This window comes from Schistocerca cancellata, chromosome 9, assembly GCF_023864275.1.
Source record: "Schistocerca cancellata isolate TAMUIC-IGC-003103 chromosome 9, iqSchCanc2.1, whole genome shotgun sequence".
Lineage (NCBI taxonomy): Eukaryota > Metazoa > Arthropoda > Insecta > Orthoptera > Acrididae > Schistocerca > Schistocerca cancellata.
This window is the reverse complement of record NC_064634.1, coordinates 488,102,836-488,124,233: the sequence shown is the minus strand read 5'-3', so window position 1 is coordinate 488,124,233 and position 21,398 is coordinate 488,102,836. Positions and strand designations below refer to the sequence as shown.

The 21,398-nt window shown below is 42.4% G+C and overlaps 1 non-coding gene across 1 annotated transcript; it reads left to right on the top strand.

The window, feature by feature from the left end:
• The first annotated feature begins 9,306 nt into the window (after nt 1-9,306).
• On the top strand, nt 9,307-9,381 carry Trnas-cga (transfer RNA serine (anticodon CGA)). Its single transcript has one exon. It is a non-coding gene; the product is annotated as a tRNA-Ser (tRNA).
• The last annotated feature ends 12,017 nt before the right edge of the window (nt 9,382-21,398 follow it).

The following is a 21,398-nucleotide window of genomic DNA, read 5'->3' as shown; positions in this document are numbered from 1 at the left end:
GAAACACAAGAGGAAGAAGATTGAGAAGACACAAAATTTTCGGTTTTCTGTAATGAAGACTGTAATAGAGGCAATTTTGTACTAAAGTTTACTATTAAAATTATAAATTTTCATCGGAATCATTTTTTGTCCATTTCATTAGTTTTTTCCAGATTCTTTTCACCTTATTGGATCCGCCAGCTTGTATTTTTCAATTTTTATCTTAAAAATGTTATCAGAAGGGTCAGAAATCCCATTACATCCACTTCTTGGTATTATTGGAGCAACTTTGAAATTTTGGCCACGTTTTCAGGATTCTGTCCCACTGTGCGTCGGCGTGAAGTAACTTGAAAAAGTTGAAACTAATAGTGCTACGGTTTTCGATGATACGAGGTTAATAAAATAAATTAAAAATTTCCAGATCAGACATAATTCATTGCTTCCGTAAGGATTCCCGTGTTTGAATGACATCAAAGAATAGTTGCAGTAATAATTCTGAAATGAAGAAGTTTGCACAGCAAGACCTAAGATGTAGAGCTGTATCAAACTAGACTTCGGACTGAAGTGCACAAAAAATAAATAAATAAATAAATCTAAAACTCTCTTTATGACCTCACCTGAGTGTACAAGAATTAGATATGTTAAATAATTATTTTTTAAATATACAGGGTTATTACAAATGATTGAAGCGATTTCACAGCTGTATAATAACTTTATTATTTGAGATATTTTCACAATGCTCTGCAAACGCATACAAAAACTCAAAAAGTTTTTTTCGGCATTCACAAATGTTCGATATGTGCCCCTTTAGTGATTCGGCAGACATCAAGCCGATAATCAAGTTCTTCCCACACTCGGCGCAGCATGTCCCCATCAATGAGCTCGAAAGCATCATTGATGCGAGCTCGCAGTTCTGGCACGTTTCTTGGTAGAGGAGGTTTAAACACTGAATCTTTCACATAACCCCACAAAAAGAAATCGCATGGGGTTAAGTCGGGAGAGCGTGGAGGCCATGACATGAATTGCTGATCATGATCTCCACCGCGACCGATCCATCGGTTTTCCAATCTCCTGTTTAAGAAATCATGATGGAAGTGCGGTGGAGCACCATCCTGTTGAAAGATGAAGTCGGTGCTGTCGGTCTCCAGTTGTGGCATGAGCCAATTTTCCAGCATGTCCAGATACACGTGTCCTGTAACGTTTTTTTCGCAGAAGAAAAAGGGGCCGTAAACTTTAAACCGTGAGATTGCACAAAAAAACGTTAACTTTTGGTGAATTGCGAATTTGCTGCACGAATGCATGAGGATTCTCTACCGCCCAGATTCGCACATTGTGTCTGTTCACTTCACCATTAAGAAAAAATGTTGCTTCATCACTGAAAACAAGTTTCGCTCTGAACGCATCCTCTTCCATGAGCTGTTGCAACCGCGCCGAAAATTCAAAGCGTTTGATTTGTCATCGGGTGCCAGGGCTTGTAGCAAATGTAAACGGTAAGGCTTCTGCTTTAGCCTTTTCCGTAAGATTTTCCAAACCGTCGGCTGTGGTACATTTAGCCCCCTGCTTGCTTTATTCGTCGACTTCCGCGGGCTACGCGTGAAACTTGCCCGCACGCGTTCAACCGTTTCTTCGCTCACTGCAGGTCGACCCGTTGATTTCCCCTTACAGAGGCATCCAGAAGCTTTAAACTGCGCATACCATCACCGAATGGAGTTAGCAGTTGGTAGATCTTTGTTGAACTTCGTCCTGAAGTGTCGTTGCACTGTTATGACTGACTGATGTGAGTGCATTTCAAGCACGACATACGCTTTCTCGGCTCCTGTCGCCATTTTGTCTCACTGCGCTCTCGAGCGCTCTGGCAGCAGAAACCTGAAGTGCAGCTTCAGCCGAACAAAACATTATGAGTTTTTCTACGTATCTGTAGTGTGTCGTGACTTATGTCAATGAATGGAGCTGCAGTGAATTTATGAAATCGCTTCAGTCATTTGTAATAGCCCTGTATAAGTAATCTAAGTAGCTAAACTTTGGAAACAAAGACTGTGTGGAGCAATTACCAGGATAATAAGGGAAAAATCCTAACTGACAAGCAAAAGCTAAACGAAGCGAAAATGAGCTTAGAGAGAGCGATGAGAGAAGCATTCAAAGATTTTGAAAGTAAGACGTTGTAAACCGACCTGAGTAAAAACCTCTAAGAGATTTTGATCGTGTGTAGAATGAGTCGGTCAAAATCATCTACTCATTCTGTCAGCGACAACACCGGCATCAAACCGGAAGACAACAAGAAGGCCGCCGAAATACTGAATTCGGCCTCCGAAGTTGTTTCACCGCGGAAGACCGTAACACTTTCCCTCCTTTCAATCGTCGTGCGAACGTCGAAATGGCAGCTTTTGAGATAACCGATCGCGGAATTGAATAGCAGCTACAATCGCTTAGTAGCTGTTACACGTCAGGATCAGATGAGATACCTATGAGATTATGCAAAAGAACTTGTTCCCCTTCTAGCAGTAATTTATCGTAGGTCGCTTGAGCAACGAAAGGTACCTAACGACTGCAAAAAGAGCAGGTCATTCCCTTTTTAAGAAAGGCCGTATGACAGATCCATGCAATTATAGACATATATCGTTGACATCAATCTGTTGTAGAATTATGGTATATGTTTTATGCTCAAGAATTATGACGTTTTTGGAAAATGAGCGTCTCGTCTGTAAAACTCAACATGGTTTCCGCAAACAGAGATCATGTCAAACTCAGCTCGCCCTGTTCCTCCATGAGATCCACGGCGCCGTGGACAACGGCGCACAGGTTGATGCCGTGTTCCTTGATTTCAGTAAGGCATTCGAAACCATCCCACATTGCCGTTTGATGAAAAAAATACGAGCTAATGGAGAATCGGAGCAAACCAGAGATTGGATTGAAGATTTTCTTGCAGATAGAACTCAACACGTCGCTCTTAACGGAACAAAATCGACAGATTTAAATGTAATATCCGGAGTACCACAGGGAAGTGTGATGGAACCGTTGCTGTTTACAATATATATGAATGATCTAGTAGAAAGCATCGGATGCTCTTTCCAAAGCGACCTTGAGTGGAATGACCATATTAAACAGATGGTGGGGAAAGTAGACACCAGACTCAGATTTATCTGAAGAATTTTAAGGAAACGTAACTCCTCCGTGAAAGAAGTGGGTATAAGGCTCTTGTTCGCCCGATTTTTGAGTATTGTTCATCTATCTGGGATCCCTATCAGGCAGGACTGATAGAGGAGATAGAGAACATCCAACGAAGATCGGCGCTTTGCGTCACGGGATCGTTCAGCTGGTGAGAGAGCATTACGGATGGTGGTGGTGGTTGTTGGGATGTTTAAGGGGGACTAAACAGCTAAGGTCATCAGTCCCCCATTCCAAAAACAGGCGAGACAGAAATGCACGAAGCAGGTAAAACCCCAAGGGGAAGGAGACTCCCCCCAGGCCCTAAAAGAACACAAATGCGGTAACGAACACTACAGACACGAAGAGTACAGATGAACACCAGACAAAGAGAAACAGAAGAATAGAAGACGGCCGGAGACTGGTTGACTGACCACGACTACAAAAAAGGGAAAGAGTCAACCAACCGACTACACACTAAAATCTGCAACCAAATACGACAGACTCGAGGACAAGAGACACACAAAGGGAAAGGAGCAGGACCTCCCTAAATGGAACCATAAAAAGGACTACCACGGATAAAATGTAAAACGTCATCAGCCACGGAGGCATTGTCGCTTAAAACCAAAGCCAAAGTGCCCGGGAGATTAAAAGACTGCCGGAGGGTGCGCAGTCGGGGACACTCCAATAAAATGTGGGCGACCGTCAGCCGGGACCCACACTGACACAGGGGGGGATCCTCCTGACGCAAAAGATGGCCGTGCGTCAGGTATGTAGATGCTAAACAAACTTCACTGGCAGACGTTACAAGAGAGGCGTCGTGCATCACGGAGAGATTTACTATTGAAATTTCACGACAGCACTTTTCAGGAGTCGGGCAACATATTTCTTCCCCCCACGTACATCGCGCGTAATGACCATGAGGAGAAAATTCGAGAAATTAGAGCCAATACAGAGGTTCGCCGACAATCGTTCTTCCCACGCATTATTTGCAAGTGAAACACGGTTGGAGGGATCAGATAGTGGTACCGAAAGTACCCCCCGCCACACATCATTAGGTGGATTGCTGACAAGGGAACCTCCCCATCGCACCCACCTCAGATTTAGTTTTAAGTTGGCACAGCGGATAGGCCTTGAAAAACTGAACACAGATCAATCGAGAAAACAGGAAGAAGTTGTGTGGAACTATGAAAAAATAAGCAAAATATACAAACTGAGTAGTCCATGCGTAAAATGGGCAACATCAAGAATACTTTGAGCACAGCAGCGCTGTGGTCCCGTGGTTAGCGTGAGCAGCTGCGGAACGAGAGGTCATTGGTTCAAGTCGTTCCACGAGTGAAAAAGTTTAATTTTTTATTTTCAGACAATGATCAAAGTTCAGGCACTCACACATAATCAACTTCGCTCTCCAAAATTCCAGAACATGCTCAGATTTGCTTGGACATATGCAGGATTTGACGGTCTACACACGGAAAAATTTGAAAACGTTAAAAACATATGTTTTGACAGAGCACAGGGAAAACTGTGCGACTGTGAAACTGTTGCATTCATTTGTTGCAGTTTATGTGACAAACTATTATGTTTTCATCACTTTTTTGGGAGTGATTATCACATCCACAAGAAAACCTAAATCGGGCAAAGTAGAAGAATGTTTTTACCCATTCGCCAAGTGTGCAAGTTAAGTGGGTCGACAACATATTCCTGTCATGTGACGCACATGCCGTCACCAGTGTCGTATAGAATATATCAGACGTGTTTTCCTGTGGAGGAATCGGTTGACCTATGACCTTGCGATCAAATGTTCTCGGTTGGCCTATGACCTTGCGATCAAATGTTCTTGGTTCCCATTGGAGAGGCACGTCCTTTAGTCTACTAATCGCACGGTTTTTCGGTGCGGTCGCAAAACACAGACACTAAACTTATTACAGTGAACATAGACGTCAATGAACGAACGGACACATCATAACTTTGCGAAAATAAAGAAAGTAAAAATTTTCACTCGAGGGAGGACTTGAACCGAGGACCTCTCGTTCCGCAGCTGCTCACCCTAACCACGGGACCACAGCGCTGCTGAGCTCACAGTATCCTTGTTGTTGCCTATCTTGCGCATGGACTACTCAGTTTGTGTATTTTGCTTATTTTTTTCATAGTTCCACACAACTTCTTCCTGTTTTCTCGATTGATCTGTGTTCAGTTTTTCAAGGCCTATCCACTGTGCCAACTTAAAACTAAATCTGAGGGGGGTGCGATGGGGAGGTTCCCTTGTGAGTATGATGTAGGTGTAGATGTAGATGAAATCAAATCAACAAAAATGATGTTCTGTATATCAGTTGTGGTATCGAGGATGGATTACTGGATTGAGAACTGCACAATAACTGGATCAGACAAGAATAAATTGGAATCTGCCGAGGAGAGAAGTTCAAGACATATGGTAGGGTATACCCACTTAGATAAATGAACAGATAGTAATAACCAGGATGAATGTACTCCGTAGCACTGGTGCCTTGCTAAATACTCTGTGCCATGCACTTTACAGCCGTTCGCTCAGGATGTATGTGTGTGTACAGGATGGGGGACATAAAAGTGACCTGGAGAACAGGGTTCCAGGGCACAAAGAAATACAGTAGAGGAAAGGAAATACACCACTAACCTGACTACAGCAGATGTGACCACCGTTCATATCGTGGCACTTTTGGACTCTGGTCAGCAAGTTGCTGAAGCCGGATCGAAGCTTGACTGCTGGAATTGCTGCAGTGTCATCCGAAATATTCTGTTGCAGCTTCTGAAGACTATGAGGGTTTTGCGATACACCTTAGACCTGAGAGCTTCCCACATAAAGTGACAGATGAGGTGACCTGGGTGGTCAGCTATGACGGCGACCAGACTGACCTCTGCTGACAACTCTGTCAGGCGTGAAGATTGTGTAAATGAGCTCCAAGGTTCGGCCGGCTGTATGGTCAGTTGCTCCATCCTGTTGGAAGTAACTGTAGGTATTTTCCTCCCCCGTTAATACTGCCGCAAATTCTCGTCGAAACTATCCACTCGTCTAGGACACTTTTATTTGGACCACCCTGTAGATGTAAACAGAAATGTCAAATTGAATGAATGGACAGCAACAAAAATGTTGCTACATTATAAACCAAAAGGACGACTCAATATGATCAGACCCCGCACAAGAGGGAAGGAAATTTTCCTAGATTCTTTGTCTTTTCTATTTTCATTTAGCGCCTTTCCGCTAGCCATTCAGCTTTTGGCAGCGTTAGTGATATTTGGCGGCAGATGCCCTTCTTGAAGCCACTGCGTACTCTGTCTGTCTCCGCCTGGTGGAGATCTAATGTTTAAGTGTGAGGACGTCTTCGAAATATTTGCACAGTGTGGATCTACAGGGTGTTTCAAAAATGACCGGTATATTTGAAATGGCAATAAAAACTAAACGAGCAGCGATAGAAATACACCGTTTGTTGCAATATGCTTGGCACAACAGTACATTTTCAGGCAGACAAACTTTCGAAATTACAGTAGTTACAATTTTCAACAACAGATGGCGCTGCGGTCTGGGAAACTCTATAGTACGATATTTTCCACATATCCACCATGCGTAGCAATAATATGGCGTAGTCTCTGAATGAAATTACCCGAAACCTTTGACAACGTGTCTGGCGGAATGGCTTCACATGCAGATGAGATGTACTGCTTCAGCTGTTCAATTGTTTCTGGATTCTGGCGGTACACCTAGTCTTTCAAGTGTCCCCACAGAAAGAAGTCACAGGGGTTCGTGTCTGGCGAATAGGGAGGCCAATCCACGTCGCCTCCTGTATGTTTCGGATAGCCCAAAGCAATCACACGATCATCGAAATATTCATTCAGGAAATTAAAGACGTCGGCCGTGCGATGTGGCCGGGCACCATCCTGCATAAACCACGAGGTGTTCGCAGTGTCGTCTAAGGCAGTTTGTACCGCCACAAATTCACGAAGAATGTCCAGATAGCGTGATGCAGTAATCGTTTCGGATCTGAAAAATGGGCCAATGATTCCTTTGGAAGAAATGGCAGCCCAGACCAGTACTTTTTGAGGATGCAGGGACGATGGGACTGCAACATGGGGCTTTTCGGTTCCCCATATGCGCCAGTTCTGTTTATTGACGAAGCCGTCCAGGTAAAAATAAGCTTCGTCAGTAAACCAAATGCTGCCCACATGCATATCGCCGTCATCAATCCTGTGCACTATATCGTTAGCGAATGTCTCTCGTGCAGCAATGGTAGCGGCGCTGAGGTGTTGCCGCGTTTGAATTTTGTATGGATAGAGGTGTAAACTCTGGCGCATGAGACGATACGTGGACGTTGGCGTCATTTGGACCGCAGCTGCAACACGGCGAACGGAAACCCGAGGCCGCTGTCGGATCACCTGCTGCACTAGCTGCGCGTTGCCCTCTGTGGTTGCCGTACGCGGTCGCCCTACCTTTCCAGCACGTTCATCCGTCACGTTCCCAGTCCGTTGAAATTTTTCAAACAGATCCTTTATTGTATCGCTTTTCGGTCCTTTGGTTACATTAAACCTCCGTTGAAAACTTTGTCTTGTTGCAACAACACTGTGTTCTAGGCGGCGGAATTCCAACACCAGAAAAATCCTCTGTTCTAAGGAATAAACCATGTTGTCCACAGCACACTTGCACGTTGTGAACAGCACACGCTTACAGCAGAAAGACGACGTACAGAATGGCGCACCCACAGACTGCGTTGTCTTCTATATCTTTCACATCACTTGCAGCGCCATATGTTGTTGAAAATTGTAACTACTGTAATTTCGAAAGTTTGTCCGCCTGAAAATGTACTGTTGTCCCAAGCATATTGCAACAAACGGTGTATTTCTATCGCTGCTCGTTTAGTTTTTATTGCCGTTTCAAATATACCGGTCATTTTTGAAACACCCTGTAAGACGGAACGTGAGGATCAGCCCGGTACAGTTGTGGGAATCAGTGTAAAGACATCGGTATATGTACGAAAATTGACGATGTCGGTTGGAATGGTTCCCCACAGTGTATATGTGGTAGTATATGATCCAGTATACTGACAAATGCAGTCAAACGATATCGCATTTGATGTCAGTAGTACATTATATAACAAGACATCAACGATTCAGATGGTAGAGGGTGGAACTCAATATAAAGGTAGTCGGCTGCGTGTGACGCTGGTGTGTACATTCGTGCCCTTACTACAGACGGGAAACAGACACCAATACTGACAGTGATTGCTGTGTACATAAACCACGATTGTGACAATGCCACGCGGAAAACAGTTATCATGTGATGAAAAAGCAAAAGACGGCGCGTACGAGAAAATGGGACTCTCGAATCGTCTAATCGCCTGGATGCTGAATCGTTCAAGTACAGTGATTGATGATTCAGTTAAATTCGGCGCACGGCATGAACAGGACATAAAATACAGTCTGAGCATAAAATTACTTACGCCATAGAAACGGCTCTTCTTGCGCGAAACAAGCGCCACAAACTGCTATTCTTTACCAATTGTTGTCGATTTAGAGTTGTTTGTAACTGCCAGATGTGTCCGACAAATTTTGTCAAATAACAAATACCTTGCATTCATGAAACGACTGCAGACACCTGCTCTAACACCCGAACGTAGCTAGGCTAGATTGGAGTGTGCTGAAAAACGTACGTCATGGATATCAGAACGGGATAAAGTGATCTTCAGTGATGAGAAGAAGTTTGATTCAGATGGGACAGGTGGAATTCAATATTATTGGCGTGCTCTGAGAACAGAGTAGCAGCTGAGAATGAGCAGAAATTTTGGTGGTTGAAGTGTTAATGATTAGGACAGCCTAGTGCGCTAAAGCTAAATTACGCATTGCTTGAATGAGATTTTCACTCTGCAGCGGAGTGTGCGCTGATATGAAACTTCCTGGCAGATTAAAACTGTGTGCCCGACCGAGACTCGAACTCGGGACCTTTGCCTTTCGCAGTTTCATATCAGCGCACACTCCGCTGCAGAGTGAAAATCTCATTCTCGAAACATCCCCCAGGCTGTGGCTAAGCCATGTCTCCGCTATATCCTTTCCTTCAGGAGTGCTAGTTCTGCAAGGTTCGCAGGGGAGCTTCTGTAAAGTTTGGAAGGTAGGAGACGAGATACTGGCAGAAGTAAGGCTGTGAGTACCGGGCCTGAGTCGTGCTTCGGTAGCTCAGTTGGTAGAGCGCTTGCCCGCGAAAGGCAAAGGTCCCGAGTTCGAGTCTCGGTCGGGCACACAGTTTTAATCTGCCAGGAAGTTTCATACGCATTGCTTGTCTGAGAACTACAGTGAAATCTTAACATGTATTCTGAGATGCTAAAGGCAGGACTATTGGAACGTATGAGGACCTAAGGAATGAAAACCTAACGTTTCAACAAGATAATGCATCTGTGCATGTTTCTGTTACAGCCAACGTGGTTTGAAGATCAAGATATCGATGCCTTGCCCTGGCCTACAAGTATGCCGGATATGAACCCCGTGGTAAACCATTGGGGAACACTTGCAAGGTGTTTTTATCGCAATGGAAGGCAATTTGAGGCCGTATGTTAGCTGAAAAGTGCGGTACAAGACGAGTGGGTGCCAATTTCATTACAAGAAGAACAAACCCTAACGCAATCAAGGTGGAAGATAATTTTTGAGGTAATTAGGAAGACGGAAGTTTTGTTAAAGCATTAACAATATAATGACACAACAGGATAAAAGGTTTCAAATGGTGCAAATGGCTCTGAGCACTGGAGGACTTAACATCTGAGGTCATCAGTCCCCTAGAACTTAGAACTACTTAAACCTAACTAACCTAAGGACATCACACACATCCGTGCCCGAGGCAGGATTCGAACCTGCGACCGTAGCAGTCCCGCGGTTCCGGACTGCAGAGCCTAGAACCGCTCGGGCACCGCGGCCGGCCACAACAGGATACTGAGTGCCTTTATACCAATTTCCACCCAGAAAATGCCCACGCCTCATTTCGGAACTCTCGTTATGAAAGAAACTATATAACTGCGTCATGATTCTTTACGTCGTATCTACGACTTTTATAACAAGTTCGATACATAATGCTTCAGACATTGTACTATTACTATCGTAGGAGCCCTGGCTTTATACTGATTTCCACTACTGTACTTACCCAGTAGGATGTGGAATACGGCCTAAAAACCATATCCGCGAGACGCATTCGATCCGGGGCTGGCCGTCTTCCAACGACCCTCACGCGTATGATTTAGGGCTCTCGGGGGTCTGGGGCGGGTGTAATTTTCCTTCATGATGGTGAAAATATTCCTAACTTCCTTTTTTCATTGGAAGTAAGAGTATCAGTAGAGGCTTTACTGCCGTAAGGTGACGGTCTATAGGAACGACTTCCAGCAAAACCGCATTTACATCTCCTGAGTTCTCGTTAGCAAGGTCAATTTTTCAATCTCTTGTGAGGGTATATTACTATCTTAAATCAATCTCTCATCTGCGGCATAATTAATTTTCTCGAGTGCAGCACACGAAACAGGAGAGTAGTACACAAATTTTTCAGTTTGCTTGAACAACGCTATTTTGTCGAAAGCTTACATGTTGAGAAACGTGGCTGTTGTACTAAGGGTTATAATTTATAAAAAACAGCGACCAGCCACGTATTTGGTTTAAAAAGGTTTATTATCTTCAGACGATGACCGGTTTCGGATTCCTGATCTCATTCTGAATGAACAGACAGAGTCAGCTAACACCCCCTTCCTAAATAACTTTGAAGAAGCTTTCACTTTTTTAAAATAACTTAAGCCTAACATTCCATTAAAAACATTCAGTATACAGGCCCCCAAAAACTGCTTATATGTCATTGTAACATTGCATAATGAAAACATGTGCATTGCTTATCATGTCATATATTAGAATTTATCTCCTAAAATTGTAACAACTAATTAGTAACACACAGTTTTTCTGTACTACATAAAATGTTTGTAATCTTATTTGTATGTAATTTTATTTATTCCGTTTTAGATTAATCTCATACAATAGCAAAGAGATATTTTACTGTACCCATATCGACTATACAGCAACTGTAAGTTAACATCGTTATGACTGTAAGCTCTTTGCAAATATTGTTCTCGTTTGTAATATGAAGCTGGGCCACGTTTTGTAAACGTTATTCGTGTGTGCTGCGTGTGTAATTAAGATGATGAGGTTGAAAGTGGCGTCCACTGACTGGAATAGCACTCACATAGTGCATATTGAAAAGTGTATTAAGCTTGCGCTCGAAAACATAAACGCACGAATATTTCGTCAGGCAGAACTACATAGCTCGTAAGTACAATAACCTGCACGTTTACTAAGTTTAAAAGAGAAAACTATCTCATGAGCAATTAGATTTTGTAAAAGAAGTAAATCTTTTGTAAAAATACCATTACCGATATGACAACAAAAATATTTCTTTTCTCTCCCAGTGCAGCAAACGAAAACTAGGTCCAACTTAGAATGCTTGTAACTGCCATCTGAAGATAAATTTGTAAAGAAAAATCCGAAACCGGTCCTGGTCTGAAGATAATAAACCTTTTTAAACCATACATGTGGCTGGTAGCTGTTTTTTATAAATTATAAACCTCGCTTCAACAAGTTCATAATTTTCAGCGTAAAAACTTACAGACCAGTTACAGCTTCTACTAGTCAGAGTTTGGAAAAACGAACAAAATGGTTATCTGCAGTTTATCGCAACTCTTTATTACACTCTGCAATTATATTCACCGCGACCCACTCGCATATGGCGAGAAGTCACTGTTTTTCCATTTCGAGTTCAGAGGCTGCCACTCTGTTGAATTTATCACTTTCACCAGTTACACTTAGCACACGCAGATACATTCGACACACAGATACTTGTTGTATCATTCTGGACTTTGTGACGCGTCCCAAAATTTCGTGCTCTGCAACAGAGTCATATATATCACGGTCAGATGTTCCCATTTTTTCGTTCAAAGTCCAGAGTCTGCCCTCCATCATCCGATGACATTGGCCGCCACGGTGGCCGCACAAGCGATAACCCCAGCCGTGCACTCTCATCGCTCGCCTGACATCCACGAGCCTCTCACGGGATTCCGACGAACGCACGTAGGTGCGGCGTTCCCGAAGCGTGGGCCGAACCCGAAGGTGGCACTAGTTCACATCCCAATAAAGAAAATTACACGAGCCATGACAAGGACACGTAAAGCAGTAACGATGTACCCGAATTACAGGGCTAATACAAATGATTGAATGTCGTGCTTGAAATGCACTCACATCAGTCAGTCATAACAGTGCAACGACACTTCAGGACGAAGTTCAACGAAGATCACCAACTGCTAACTTCATTCGGCGATGGTATGCGCAGTTTAAAGCTTCTGGATGCTTCTGTAAGGGGAAATCAACGGCTCGGCCTGCAGTGAACGCGTGCGGGCAAGTTTCACGCGTAGCCCGCGGAAGTCGACGAATAAAGCAAGCATGCAGCTAAACGTACCACAGCCGACGGTTTGGACAATCTTACGGAAGAGGCTAAAGCAGAAGCCTTACCGTTTACAATTGCTACAAGCCCTGACACCCGATGACAAAGTCAAACGCTTTGAATTTTCGGCGCGGTTGCAACAGCTCATGGAAGAAGATGCGTTCAGTGCGAAACTTGTTTTCAGTGATGAAGCAACATTTTTTCTTAATGGTGAAGTGAAAGACACAATGTGCGAATCTGGGCGGTAGAGAATCCTCACGCATTCGTGCAGCAAATTCGCAGTTCACCAAAAGATAACGTGTTTTGTGCAATCTCACGGTTTAAAGTTTACATCCACTTTTTCTTCTGCGAAAAAAACGTTGAGGCACATATCGAACATTTGTGAATGCCTAAAAAAACTTTTTGAGTTTTTGTATGTGTGTGCAAAGCATTGTGAAAATATCTCAAATAATAAAGTTATTGTAGAGCTGTGAAATCGCTTCAATCATTTGTAATAACCCTGTACATGACTGTCCTAAGTTCTGTCTATCGTCATTTTTTTATATTTTCTGTCGTTCCTTAGTTGCTTTTATATTATTATTACCTTGTTGTACACGTGATCGATGTTCTAACAAGGTAACCTCCCCATCGCATCCCCCCTCAGATTTAGTTATAAGTTGGCACAGTGGATAGGCCTTGAAAAACTGAACACAGATCAATCGAGAAAAGAGGAAGAAGTTATGTGGAACTATGAAAAAAATAAGCAAAATATACAAACTGAGTAGTCCATGTGCAAGATAGGCAACATCAAGGAGAGTGTAAGCTCAGGAGCGCCGTTGTCCCGTGGTTAGTGTGAGCAGCTGCGGAACGAGAGGTCCTCGGTTCAAGCCTTCCTTCGACTGAAAAGTTTATTCCTTGGACTAAAAATTTTCAGACAATTATGAAAGTTCAGGCACTCACACATAACCAACTTGGCTCTCCAAAATTCCAGGACATGTTCAGATTTGCTTGGACATAAGCAGGATTTGACGGTCTACACACGGAAAAATTTGAAAACGTTAAAAACATGTTTTGACAGAGCACAGGGAAAATTGTGCGACTGTGAAACTGTTCCATTCATTTTTTGCAGTTTATGTGACAAACTCTTATGTTTTCATCACTTTTTGGGAGTGATTACCACATCCACAAGAAAACCTAAATCGGGCAAGGTAGAAGAATCTTTTTACCCATTCGCCAAGTGTGTAAGTTAGGTGGGTCGATAGCATATTCCTGTCATGTGACGCACATGCCGTCACCAGTGTCGTATAGACTATATCAGATGTGTTTTCCTGTGGAGGAATCGGTTGACCTATGACTTTGCAATCAAATGTTTTCGCTGTCCTTTGGAGAGGCACGTCCTTTCGTCTACTAATCGCACGGTTTTGCGGTGCGATCGTAAAACACAGACACTAAACTTATTACACTGAACAGAGCCGTCAATGAACGAACGGACAGACCATAACTTTGCGAAAATAAAGAAAGTAAAATTTTCACTCGAAAGAAGACTTGAACCAAGGACCTCTCATTTCCCAGCTGCTCATGCTAACCACGGGACAACGGCGCTCCTGTGCACACACTCGCCTTAATGTCGCCTATCATGCGCATGGGCTACTCAGTTTGTATATTTTGCTTATTTTTTTCATAATTCCACACAACTCATTCATGTTTTCCCGATTCATCTGTGTTCAGGTTTTCAAGGCCTATCCACTGTGCCCCCCCCCCCCCCATGAACCATGGACCTTACCGTACGTGGGGAGGCTTGCGTGCCTCAACGATACAGATAGCCGTACCGTAGGTGCAACCACAACGGAGGGGTATCTGTTGAGAGGCCAGACAAACGTGTGGTTCCTGAAGAGGGGCAGCAGCCTTTTCAGTAGTTGCAGGGGCAACAGTCTGGATGATTGACTGATCTGGCCTTGTAACACTAACCAAAACGGCCTTGCTGTTGTGGTACTGCGAACGGCTGAAAGCAAGGGGGAACTACAGCCGTAATTTTTCCCGGGGGCATGCAGCTTTACTGTATGTTTAAATGATGATGGCGTCCTTTTGGGTACAATATTCCGGAGGTAGAATAGTCCCCCATTCGGATCTCCGGGCGGGGACTACTCAGGAGGATGTCGTTATCAGGAGAAAAAAACTGCCATTCTACGGATCGGAGCGTGGAATGTCAGATCCCTTAATCGGGCAGGTAGGTTAGAAAATTTAAAAAGGGAAATGGATATGTTAAAGTTAGATATAGTGGGAATTAGTGAAGTTCGGTGGCAGGAGTAACAAGACCTCTGGTCAGGTGAATACAGGGTTATAAATACAAAATTAAATAGGGGTAATGCAGGAGTAGGTTTAATAATGAATAAAAAATGGGAGTGCGGGTAAGCTACTACAAACAGCATAGTTAACGTATTATAGTGGCCAAGATAGACACGAAGCCCATGCCTATTACAGTAGTACAAGTTTATATGCCAACTAGCTCTGCAGATGACGAAGAAATTGAAGAAATGTATGACGAAATAAAAGAATTTATTCAGGTAGTGAAGGGAGACGAAAATTTAATAGTCATGGCTGACTGGAATTCGACAGTAGGAAAAGGGAGAGAAGGAAACATAGTAGGTGAATCTGGATTGGGGGAGAGAAATGAAAGAGGAAGCCGTCTGGTAGAATTTTGCACAGAGCATAACTTAATTATAGCTAACATCATAAAAGATGGTTGTATACATGGAAGAACCCTGAGATACTAAAAGGTATCAGATAAATTATATAACGGTAAGACGGCGATTTAGGAACCAGGTTTTAAATTGTAGGACATTTCCAGGGGCAGATGTGGACTCTGACCACAATCTATTGGTTATGAACTGTAGATTAAAACTGAAGAAATTGCAAAAAGGTGGGAATTTAAGGAGATGGGACCTGGATAAACTGAAAGAACCAGAGGTCGTACAGAGTTTCAGGGAGAGCATAAGGGAACAATTGACAGGAATGGGGGAAAGAAATACTGTAGAAGACGAATGGGTAGCTCTGAGGGATGAAGTAGTGAAGGCAACAGAGGATCAAGTAGGTAAAAAGACGAGGGCCAGTAGAAATCCTTGGGTAACAGAAGAAATATTGAATTTAATTGAGGAAAGGAGAAAATATAAAAATGCAGTAAATGAAGCAGGCAAAAAGGAACACAAACGTCTCAAAAATGAGATCGACAGGAAGTGCAAAATGGCTAAGCAAGCATGGCTAGAGGACAAATGTAAAGATGTAGAGGCTTATCTCACTAGGGGAAAGATAGATACAGCCTACAGGAAAATTAAAGATACCTTTGGAGAAAAGAGAGCCACTTGTATGAATATCAAGAGCTCAGATGGAAACCCAGTTCTAAGCAAAGAGGGGAAAGCAGAAAGGTGGAAGGACTGTATAGAAGGTCTATACAAGGGCGGTGTATTTGAGGACAATATTATGGAAATGGAAGAGGATGTAGATGAAGATGAAATGGGAGATACGATACTGCGTGAAGAGTTTGACAGTGCACTGGAAGACCTGAGTCGAAACAAGGCTCCAGGAGTAGACAACATTCCATTAGAACTACTGACGGCCTTGGGAGAGCCAGTCCTGACAAAACTCTACCATCTAGTGAGCAAGATGTACGAGACAGGCGAAATACCGTCAGACTTCAAGAAGAATATAATAATTCCAATCCCAAAGAAAGCAGGTGTTTACAGATGTGAAAATTACCGAACTATCAGTTTAATGAGTCACTGCAGCAAAATACTAACGCGAATTCTTTACAGACGAATGGAAAAACTGGTAGAAGCTGTCCTCGGGGAAGAGCAGTTTGGATTCCGTAGAAATGTGGGAACACGTGAGGCAATACTGACCTTACGACTTATCTTAGAAGGAAGATTAAGGAAAGGCAAACCTACGTTTCTAGTATTTGTAGACATAGAGAAAGCTTTTGACAATGTTGAAAGGCTATTTACAATTTGTACAGAAACCAGATGGCAGTTATAAGAGTAGAGGGACATGAAAGGGACGCAGTGGTTGGGAAGGGAGTGAGACAGGGGTGAAGCCTCTCCCCGACGTTATTGAATCTGTATATTGAGCAAGCAGTAAAGGAAACAAAAGAAAAATTCGGAGTAGGTATTACGATGCATGGAGAAGAAATAAAAACTTTCAGGTTCGCCGATGACATTGTAATTCTGTCAGAGACAGCAAAGGACTTGGAAATGCAGTTGAACGGAATGGACAGTCTTGAAAGGAGGGTATAAGATGAACATCAACAAAAGCAAATCGAGGAAATGGAATGTAGTCGAGTTAACTCGGGTGATGCTGAGGGAATTAGATTAGGAAATGAGACACATAAAGTAGTAAATGAGTTTTGTAATCTGGGGAGAAAAATAACTGATGATGGTCGAAGTAGAGAGGATATAAAATGTAGACTGGCAATGGCAAGGAAAGCGTTTCTGAAGAAGAGAAATTTGTTAACATCGAGTATAGATTTAAGTTTCAGGAAGTCGTTTCTAAAAGTATTTGTATGGAGTGTAGCCACGTATGGAAGTGAAACATGGGCAATAAATAGTTTGGACAAGAAGATAATAGAAGGTTTTGAAATGTGGTGCTACAGAAGAATGTTGAAGATTAGGTGGGTAGATCACGTAACTAATGAGGAGGTATTGTATAGGATTGGGGAGAAGAGAAGTTTGTGGCACAACTTGACTAGAAGAAGGGATAGGTTGGTAGGAATGTCCTGAGGCATCAAGGGATCACAAATTTAGTATTGGAGGGCAGTGTGGAGGTTAAAAATCGTAGAGGGAGACCAAGAGATGAATACACTAAGCAGATTCAGAAGGTTGCAGTAGGTACTGGAAGATGAAGAAGCTTGCACAGGATAGATTAGCATGGAGAGCTGCATGAAACCAGTCTCAGGACTGAAGACCACAACAACAACAACAACAACAACAACAACAACAACACCAATCCACTGTGCCAACTTATAACTAAATTCGAGGGGGGTTCGAGGGGGAGGTTCCCTTGTATGTAACCAAATGAAAGGATGTTTGTTTTCATGCCGTATGCATTTCACTTCTTTTTGTTTAGCAAGCATTCTCAGTCACTAGTAAAACATATTCTGATAAGTGTAAAATAAATGTTTCGTGTATTTCCATATACAGAGTGGTGCACGAAATTTGTTACCAATTGTTTCTTTCACAATTTACGACGCACATTAGATATCCCGTTAGGATCTCTACAGCAGAGCTTGGAGAAACAAATGAGTTACGAAATGACGTGTAATTCACGATACTGCTGCTAGCAGCCTAGTAAGCATCAATGGCTCACAATGGAAGACTGACGACACAGCAACGATCGGCAATTGTGTTACTTTTTCATGAAACGAAAGCCTTGTTGTGACTCAGAGGCGTTTTCGACAACAGTTTAACACACGATGGGTCCCTTGCAAGAAGACCATCCACAGGTCTGTTTGTTCACTGGAGAAAATTGAGGGGATACGAGTTGCTGTACAGAGAAGTGCCGGTAAATCGTGTAGAAAGGCAGCAGTGCAACTGGGAATATCCAGACGCTTCGTTCAACGCATTCTTCAAAGTGACCTCCATATGTACCCATACAAGATGACCTGTGCACAGAAGCTCACTGAAGAACACAAGCAGCAGAGACTACTGTTTGCTCACTGTGCGGAGGATAGGGAAGAAACTCTCAACGACGTTTGGTTTTCAGACGAGGCGCATTTTCACTTAGGCGGTGTGGTTAACAAACAAAATTTGCGCTTTTGGTCCACTGAAAACCCACAAGTGCTTCATGAACGACAACATTATGCTCCGAGGATTACAGCGTGAGCAGCAGTTTCCAGTCACGGACTTAGTGGACCCTTTTTCTTCGAATAATCTGTGAACAGCGATCGTTATTTGAGCATGCTTCGCAATAGCTTCATTCCACAGCTTCTTGCTACTGCCATGCCTTACAACACGCAGTGGTTCATGCAAGATGGAGCAAGGGCACATACTGCAAACACTGTATTGGAGTTTTTACACGAGCATTTCGACATGCGGATCATTTCACTCAGGTTTCCAGGTCGCTTCAATGACGGATAAAATTGCCCCCCCCCCCAATATTTCAGACCACAATCCATGTGACTTTTTTCTTTGGGGGTACCTAAAGGAAAATATTTTCCCGAAACGTCAGAAGACTTATTCTTCAAGCTTGCAGTGAAATTACGGAAGACATGTGCCGTAGGGTAATCACTAACTTCAGTGTTCGTTTGAAGGAAGTTAGGAAACGAAGTGGTGGATGTATTGAGCATGTGCTGAGTTAGAGCAAATCTCCATGGACGGCTCTTCATTGTAGTACATGTTCCTTTCAGATTGTATTGACAAAAAAATTTATATTCAAAAACAAAATGGTAACACATTTCGTGTGCCACCCTGTGTGTAACCATATTACAATTTTTTTGGTATTCTCTTATTGTTAGGTAAGAAACAACTTTTTCGAGTGCAAGTATCATAATTTTCTGTTTGTTCTATTCATGATTTTTTGGTATCTGATTATCATACGTGGGTTGAGCTAGAATTGTGCTTTTATTGTGATTTTCCCTTCTGTTACAGTAATTATGTATGTCGTTGTTCCTGTTGAACAGCAGTGGATCATTTACAACAAACTTCATGACGGAATAAATATGCTGCGAAGCAATAATCAGGATGCCCAGATCTTTAGGGAGATGTCTGCAAGATGATCGTGGGTGACCACGATATTCTAACCGTACATTTCTGAGCTACGGAGACTTTGTTTCTTTAACATCAGTTACCCTGGAACATTATTCTACAAGACATTATTAAATGAAAATACGCAAGATATCTCAGCTTACTGATTTTTCTTTCTCCGGTATTTGCAATTACTCTAAGCGAAAATTGACTGAATTGTTATAGCAGATCCAAACTGTGCTTTCTCCAGTTTAAATTCTGGTCAATATGCACACCTACGCATTTTGAAATTTAATCGCTATTTATTGTTTCCTCACCATGTGTTACTCTTATGATTGGTATAGTACCTCTAGATGCGAAGAACTGAATACGTTGCGGCTTTTTAAAATTGAAGGTAAGACTATTCACAGAAACTTAATCAATGATACTTTTAAGAAAATAATTTACCATTTATTCTGTTTCAGTATGTATTCTTGGATTACTTATAATATTAGTTTCATCAGCAAAAAGAACCAATTCTTCCTTGTAGTATATTACATGGAAGATCGTTTACATACATGAGGAATAATAGTAGACCTAAGACTGAGCCTTGGGAAAGCCCATACGTGATTTTTCCTCAGTCATAATAATGTCCCAAGACGTCTTTTTTTTCAGTTACTAAGTCAACTTTCTGCATTCTTTTGGTTAGATATGACGTGGTTGGCTATACCATAATCCTACAAACCTCAATTTGTCTAAAAAATGTTATTCACACATTCAAATGAGTTACATAGGTCACAGAAAAGACGAACCCGCACTATTTTATTATTTAATGCTTGTACAATTTGGTGAGTGAACATGTAAATCTCATTCTAAGCAGAGCAAGTCTTCTGAAATCTAAACTATGGCTTCCTAAGGATGCTATTGTTGCTCAGCTGAGGTACTATACTGGTATACATCACCTTCTCTCGTGTTTTGACAAATGATGTCAGCAGTGAAACAGGTTGGTAGTTATTAACATCTCTTTTATCACATTTCTTGTTGAGGGGTTCGACGACGGCATATTTCAGTCTCTCTGGAAAAAAATTCGTTAATTAGCGATGCTTTACATATTCCAGATAATACAGGGCTTATTATATGGGAAGAAATCTTTAGTATTCTATAGGAAACACCATAAAAACAATATAAGTTTTTAGTTTCGAGAGAATAGTTGGTGGTACGTTCATATCAATTTTATGAGAGATGCTTTTTGAGCACATTTCTGTGATTTTTCTCTTTAACGGCATTTCCGTATACTTTCTTCTGAATTTACGGAAAGATTATCAAATATATTTGCTACCTGCGACTCATCAGGGCGCGCCCAGGATGTCAAAATGTGTTTCTTATGAGCAGGAGAAAAGACGGTATGTTTGAGAAGATATCGTTCTTCTATATCCAGAAATGCCTTGATGGTTTGGCTGGAACTCTCAAATCTGTGAAACGGTTGCAGAATGGAACATTGTTGGTCAATACGGCGAAACAGGCCAAGTTAACAATCTTTTGAAATCCACATTTTTGTTTTTGAACAGTGCTACAGTCAAGGAGTGGTCACATGCAGTGACATGATGAATATGGTCACTTCAGAACTACAGGGGGAAAGGGATGAAGGGTGGAAGGAAAACTGAAAAAATCAGACTCATTTACATTGATTCACCACTTTGTCAGTTTACATCAGAGCTGGGTTTTTAAGAGTGTAAGTCAGACCATACTTACCCAACCCTATCAATTGACTGAAGTGTCAGAAATATGGGGACACTGCTTTCAGTTGTAATGGACTAGCTGCGTGTGGAAGGTTGGTATGGCCACCCAGCCTGACAGAGCTACGTGTACCTTACCTGACCTCTGTGTCATCTGTTCAGGTCCACATCCAGCTTTGAACAGAGAGTGTACGGTGTACAAGGAGGAAAATAAAATTAAGGAGTTAAAGATGATCAGACGCGTGTCTTACGGTGAGAAAGACGTACAAAAACCTACAACCCCGAAGCTTTTCCACTTCATTTGCTGCAGTACTCGTGAAGAAACCTGCGACTGCGAGTGTTTGCAAGCAGACATCACCTTTTTTTTCAGTC